The sequence below is a fragment of the Diachasmimorpha longicaudata genome, chromosome 17 (genome assembly GCF_034640455.1).
Source record: "Diachasmimorpha longicaudata isolate KC_UGA_2023 chromosome 17, iyDiaLong2, whole genome shotgun sequence".
NCBI lineage: Eukaryota > Metazoa > Arthropoda > Insecta > Hymenoptera > Braconidae > Diachasmimorpha > Diachasmimorpha longicaudata.
Genome location: NC_087241.1, coordinates 2,811,028 through 2,818,723, shown reverse-complemented (window position 1 = coordinate 2,818,723; position 7,696 = coordinate 2,811,028). Strand labels below are relative to the sequence as shown.

The following is a 7,696-nucleotide window of genomic DNA, read 5'->3' as shown; positions in this document are numbered from 1 at the left end:
TCATTTTTAACTCGAAAAATGTTGCGTAATTCTCATACTGAATATAATAAATAATTTCGTTGCAAATAAATTTACTCTCTCCATCATATATTTAATGCAATTGCAATCCAGTTGAAATGTAAAAGTCAAGTCTCTTTTCCGCTTTATAAAATCGTGTTGCTACAAGTTGGTAATTTGTCTCCGCAGCTGAGATGCCAAAGCAAAAATCTTCGGCTTTCCTGAACTAACGACTCTCCCCCCAACCTCCCCCTTCTTCCATCATCTTTTTATGACATATCTATACGGTTTTTCTGCATCCCGCGGAATGATGATTTGCAACACGTGTGTGTCCACTACTTTCTTGCTGGTTATCCTAATGATGTCCGGCTAATTGATATAATAGTCATAAAAATTGAAAATTGTTCGGATTTTCGATTTTTTCTCAGTTTTTAATTGGCTGGCCATTCATTGACATGAGACAAGTGGTGGCAATTAATATGAGTGAGACGGCTTCTTTCCTCCTCCCCTCCCCCACCCCCTCACCACCACCCCTTCCCCCGGATGTCGATGAGCTGACGAAGATGTCCGGGATTATGTCGGGAGTATGTTGTCTCGTTAACATGATTTGTCGGTGGATTTGTTGTGTCAATAGCCGAGTGTTAATGAATTTGCATTAATTGGAGATTGAAAACAATTTTTGTGCGGAGAAATGTATTGAAGAGAGTTTTTGAAGAAGAGTTTTTGAAGGGAAATGGAGAAGCTCTTCAGAGACAAATATTGTCACCTAAAATCTTTGGATGAATTTTTTTAGGTGACAACAGACATCTTTCGAAGGTGTTTCGATGATTCTTCTGAAGAATTTTGGAAGATCTGTGGCAGAGAGTGAATTTTCTATGGAAGATCTATGGAATTCTGGAAGATCTTTGGCAGAAAATTAATTTTCGATGATCTTCGAAGGAATATTTAGGGGCCACCGATCTTTTTAGGGGATCTGCCAGATCTTGTGAATACTTTTCGATGATTTTTCTGAAGATTTATGAAAGATCTTCAACTGACAGAATTTTTTTACACGATTTTCAGTCCGACGAGTCGTGAGGTCGAAGAGCCCACGACGAAAAATTGTCTGCGGAAGATCTCTCAGGGGATCATCAAAAGATCTTCGCAAAAAATCCAGCTTCGAATCCCCCAAACCAGCCGAAGATCTTCTAAAATTCTCCAGAAGAATCATCGAAAGATCTTCGGATCTCCCCGGTGACCGAAAAAAATTCTTTGGAAGATTTTCGGGACAATATTTTTTGCTGAAGATCTTCCAAATTTCGCTTCACAAAACTCTTAAAAATCTCTCTTCCGACCACATCTTTCCCCAAAAATTTCGAAGATCTTCCGAAGAATCTTTCGGGATCACCAGAAATATCTTTCGAAGAACTTCGATAATTACTCCGAATATTTCTGATCTTCAAACGACAAAAACTTTTCTACCCCCCATCGCACTCCAAAAATTCCGATTCAATAATTTCCATCTTCACCAAATGAAACTCTTCACAAGTAGAAGCGAATACTCTGCAAGAAGTAGGATGTGAAATATCAAGGGTTATGCACTTTCATAACGTCAAATGAACTAGATAAAAAGGCTGAAAGCTAAATGAGGAGTCGCAAAAGCCAGAATAGCCGGAAGTGGTGAAGATGGTGATATTGCGCCCTGTCATCTTGCGGCTCGTAAAGCTTCTGCTCGTCTTCAACCGACACTAGATCCACCAACAATTCACATCTACCAACATCGTATCATCAGCTACGTTCACTCGGCCGAGTAATTGTTCCCCTCGGAGCTACTGATTGACTTTTGCCAATGCGGCCACCTCCTTTTGTTGCACCGCCGCCCACTCTTCCATTGATTGGAGGAAGAATCGAAATGTCTATGATATTTCCTCTCGTGCATGTGCACCTGATGACAAATCGTTGACCCAAATCGATTGATCACTGTTATTATCGCTTGGAGATGTTGTGCTACTGCGAAGACAATTGATGAACCGAGTCCTTCTTGGTTATGGATAAAGCCTCAACAATTGGATATTGATGGGATGGGCATTTGAGATTATTGGCGCAATGGAAGGAGAGGAAATGGGACTTTATGATTCTAGGTTTGAATACCCAGTGGAAATATTTAAGAATATGCATCCAATGGACGAAGATCCCAATCCAAAACTTCTGGAACGAAAATATGTAATTGCAAATAAATTTTAAAAAACAGCCGCTAGAATTTGTTGAAGATCTTTCAGACATCTTCAGGAGAATTATGGGAAGACCAATTTTCGGGTGGAGATGGTTTAGAAAGAGAGTTTTTATAAGAATATTTTGCAATGTTAAAGTCGGAATGCCTTTGGAAAAAATATTTACATTCGAAGATCTTTCGAGGATTCTTCTGAAGAATTCTGGAAGATCTTTGGCAGATAATAACTTTTCACGCGAATTAAAACCATTAATTCTTTATATACTCATTTCTCATATGGTATCTAATTATAAATAAATAGTTCTTAAGTTTTCTTTTTAAATAAAAACATTATTTTTGAAAAATCAGAGGAACTGACCTTTAGGTTTTATAAATATTGCGAATATTGATTTTTTTGAAAATAAAATTCGATTTTGCTGTCTCAAAAATTTCCGAAGATCGACTCACACCAAACGGAAGATTAATTTTTACCAAAACTTCCCCCCCCAGGAGTTAATTAGTAGAATAATTGTTCATCGTTTGGGTACAATTCGTCAGAGTATTTGACCCTCGTGACCCTTCGCCCGCGAAATCATTTTTACTAAAAGAAAAAGTGTATTCTCGAGCCATGATGTCATTTCAGATCGTCGACCGGAAGTTATAGAAACAAAAAAAGGAGACGAAGAATGACAAGTGTTCACCTGCAGGCAACGCTCCCGGTTGTATGTTCCAGAGGCGGCTCTATGACATACGTGACCACATCGCGGTATTCACTGAAGTATTAAGAGGGAATGCGATCATCGGCTGAGAGTCGTGCAATTCCTATTAACGAGGGAAACATGGAAAACACGCGATTATAAAGCTCATCAGTGATTTCAGGTGCGCATTTCCTGGTTTTCCTTGTCGGCGGGGATTGCATTTTTGTGAAAATTGTTTGACGAATTTTTACCGTTTTAATCACCAGGTTTCGAGGCAATTTGCGGTTCACGGGGAACAATTTTTTCGGTTTTTAGACGTTTGGACGAATGAGATAAAAAAGATTGTTGGAATTTCCCAAAACTCTTGATACTAAATAAACGTGTGAATAGAATAAACTTTTTAGAGAACGAACGGAGACATATTTGTGATAAATATTACCCTACACTGAACAAAAAAACGAGTAAATCAGTTCTTTGTAAATTTTTTTTACAAAGAAATCAATTATTTTCCATTTCGATAGAATTTTTAATATTTCAAAACAATAAATTTCTGGAAATGGATAATAATAGACTTAAATAAACAAATTTGTGTTAATTCGATAAAATATTATTTTCAAACTGTTTTAAAAGCAATATTTCTTTGATTTTTACTCGTTATTTTTCTCAGTGTATTCATATAAATTTTGATTTTAATCAGACGTTTTCGTCCCATCAGAAAATTATTATTATTATTATTAATTTCATTCCCCTGAAGAGATTTATTGCATTGAATCGATCTAGTTCGAGAAAAAAATGTGTGAAAAATTTATTTTTAAGAGTTCATTTCCTCGCCCTCACATGTGCACATAATTCGCGGAAATCTTCCGAGCTGATCGATGGGGGGTAGTTCACGGGGGTAAAATGTTTCTGGGGGAAGCACTAACCTAGGTCAAATACTGCGATAATACTGCGGAGAAAAAGTTTGCTGCATGGAAATTCACCAGAATCAATTTCACACAATAATAAAAAAAATATCACAGAGCGACTAGTAATTCCATAGGTAATCGCGAGGAATATCGAAGTCTGACGTCAACGCAGATAAGACACGACAGATGGATAAATAAAAAAACAGGATAATTTTTCCGGGAATCCCGGGATGACGTACCTCATTTCCAGCCATCGAAGTATAATTTTTCCGTTAACACCTGATGCAGGCACTACTATCCCGAATTGAAATATCCTGTAGACAAAAAAAAGTGGATTAGGTATAAAAATCAATTTCTAGATTTTAAATAATGTTTGATCGCCATTTTTGACGGAATTATGACGATTCAGTAGCGAAGTGGTGACACTCAATAAGTTGACTTATTTTCCAGTCGAGTTTTTGAGCGATATCTCCGAATCGAAGAGAGATAGCGAATTTTTTGTTCTTACATTTATTGTAGTACTCAGTTCACTCTATAAAAAAGGTTATTATAATAATTTCGCTATCTTCGTTAGATTCCGAGATATTCATTGAAAACTGATCGATAGTCAAAAGTGAGTCATTTCGCTGCTGAATTAGAAAAATAAAAAAAATTGAACAATGGTTTTGGAATTATTTCTACGAACTAATATTTTTTAGAATATATTTTTCATAATAAAAAAAATTGTTTATTGATATTTAAAAATTGCGCATATATTCTGGCTAAAAATTAAATAGGTCATGATTTAATTGCTTTTGTTGCCATGCGATCTTAAATTCAATTGATATTAAAATATCAGTTTTGATATTGATCCCGGGAGCATCACATATCCGGTCCCCAATGATAGCAGTCGCATTCAACTGACCAATAATAGGTACGCGAGTGTGCGAAACGAGCTACCAAAAATAAACTCAACCGGAGGATGTTTAAGCCAAAAAGCCCAATCGAAATAATTTTAGGTGCTTCCGCACTCAAGTACGCCACAACCGGATATTACTCCTTCATATTTTCCCGCGTCTATCAATTTTTATTTATTTAGAATCGTCGACAGGTCGCTATTAAAAATCAGGAATTATAAAACTTCAATCAGAATGTCATCTGAGTTCTCAATGTTGTTGTGTGAATTTAATTTCTGGTTCAATAATTTATAAAATTTCCGATTCGCCTGAGAACGCAACAAAATGAATTTTTCATGGTTCACACTCATTAATTATCCCACGACAGTTTGTATTTTTTCATTTACGTTGAACATTGAATGTTATAAATAGTTCATTTTTCAATAAATCGTCAATACAGACGTAGCATACAAGTGTATTGATCTACCGTATTAATCTACCGTAGCATAAAAGTGTACCATAACCTCCACGAGAGACAATAAAATAAAATCGAGTATATTTTATGATAATTGAATGTAGTATATTCGATTTCCCATGATAAAATCGATGAGAAATCAATTTTCCCACTATTTTATTACGTCCTATGACCGCATCAAATAACACAAAAATAATTCCCTTTAACATGCACTCAACCTCTGATAAATGACAAAATATCACTAAAAGAGTTGTGGAACATTTTTGGCAATGGTTCCATCTGCCATAATGTTAAGAATTCAACAGATTTGTAGTCTGTTGTTGTTCTTCACTCATTATCGCTTCACTGTCTTTGGCATCTTCAAACTAATGTTCCTCCATCTATTACTAATTATTCCACTACTAATTATAACGAGTACTTCACCAAATGCACTGATCCACCTAACAAATTAGAGTCTCAATGTTGTTGAGGATTTATTGACAACAATATGAGGGACAGGAGATGGAATGAAGGTTAGAACCCCTGTGGTGATCTCATTAGAGAGTCAAACTATGGTACAGTGACCTTACGATTGTTTTCAAAATATTGAGTGAACATGTTACAGGGAAAAATTTTCGACGCTTTAATTAATTTATAACAGATAATAGATCTGTAAGAAGGACATTTTGTCCTTCATATAGTGAAATAATAAAAGTGACGTGCAATAATCACCACTTACCCACATTTGATGACCGAAGTGAAAATCGTGGGACTCCAACGATTACTCTGATCTCCCTGCGATGATCAGTGATTACCACAGACAGTGACGCCATGATTTCTCTCATGAATAGTCCTCACACTGATGTGTACACTCAACACCTTATAAATGACGAAAACACTTCGAATAAAATATCATTTAACGGATTAAACAAACTAAATACTCACGATGTGGTGTGTGGAGTCATTCGCCCCAATTCAGGGACGCGGGACGTAATGAGAGGGTACAACACCTGTTGCCATCTCATCAGGGCGACAAACGATTGTGCCGCCATCTTGTGGCTGCCTCTACAACATTGAATACAGAAATGGCGGATAAACGTTTTGGGATGATTTAATCCCATCACAGGAGATGATAAATCCTTGATAATATCATTTTAGACTTAATATTGTCACATAATGAGAGTGACTCTCAATTATCACCCCTTAATTACCAAATTTTGATTATCAATGTGGTAATGGGGTGACTCCAACGAATACTCTAATTTCCCTGCGATTATTACTGATCGCCACAAACACTCACAACACGCGATCATTACTGATCATCACAAACACTCACATCACGATTTCCTTTGTGAATAATCTTTCGCATTAACATGTCCACTCAACCCCTTATAAATGACGAAAATACTCGGAATAAATTATAATTTCACTGATTAAACAAACTAAATACTCACGATGATATTCGCTGGAGGATGTGGAGGCTTTCACAAGAGCATCAGGGACGCTAGACGTGATGGGAGGGTAGACCGCCTGTGGTCATCTCATCGCAGAGTCAGACGATTGCGCCGCCATCTTGTGGCCGTTTCTACAACATTGGGTACCCAAATGGCGGATAAATATACAGACAATGGCTCCATGGAGGACTATTTTTTCTCCTTAGTGTCATCCAAAGATATATTATTACAGGTATAATTATAATAATATATTTATTTCAAGCACATTTCATGGACCCACTTCAAGTGTATTCGATCATCAACAATCTTGTAAAAATAAATCACTTTGCTGATGGATTCTTATCCACCGTAATGAGATTAAATAATCCAAAAACCTGTATCCGCCATTGATGCACTCAATGTTCCAAAAACGACCGCAAGATGGCGGCACCCTAGTTCGACGCCCTGCTGAGATAGCTACGGGTGGTCCACCCTCTCATTACGTCCCGCGTCCCTGAAGTTCTTGTGGAAGCCTTCACACCCTCCACAGAGTGATATCGTGAATATTTAGTTTGTTTAACCCCTTAAATGATATTTTATTCGAAGTGTTATCATCAATTATAAGGGTTTGAGTGGACATATCAATGCGAAAGATTATTCACAAAGGAAATCGTGATGTGAGTGTCTGTGGTGATCAGTAGTAATCGCAGGGAAATTAGAGTAATCGTTGGAGTCAGCCCATTACCACATTGATAATCAAATTGTGGTAATTAAGGGGTGATAATTAGGAGTCACTGTCACTATTTGACAATATTGAGACTAAAATGATTTTATCAAGGATCTGTCGTCTCCTGTGGTGGCATTAAATAATCCTTTAACGTTGATCCGCCATTTGTGCATTCAATGTTGGAGAGACGGCCACAAGATGGCGGCACAATCGTTTGTCGCCCTGATGAGATGGCAACAGGTGTTCTACCCTCTCATTATGTCCCACGCCCCTGGTATTTTTGCGAGTGCCACCAAAATAACGTCCTGACTCTTTGGTTTGTTTGGTGGATTAATAAATTCAGTGAGATGGTGTGTAATTGGAATAGAATAATTCGTAATTGACGCAGGAGCGTTATTGTGAAGATGCCAACGATAAAG

General features: G+C 37.1%; 1 long non-coding RNA gene across 1 annotated transcript; it reads right to left on the bottom strand.

Annotated features, from left to right (window-relative positions):
- Window positions 1-541: 541 nt before the first annotated feature.
- Window positions 542-6,182, bottom strand: LOC135170531 (uncharacterized). Its single transcript, XR_010300396.1, has 4 exons — window positions 6,063-6,182; window positions 5,857-5,996; window positions 4,028-4,102; window positions 542-2,184 (listed from the first exon to the last, which is right to left on the bottom strand). It is a non-coding gene; the product is annotated as an uncharacterized LOC135170531 (long non-coding RNA).
- Between the last annotated feature and the right edge of the window lie 1,514 nt (window positions 6,183-7,696).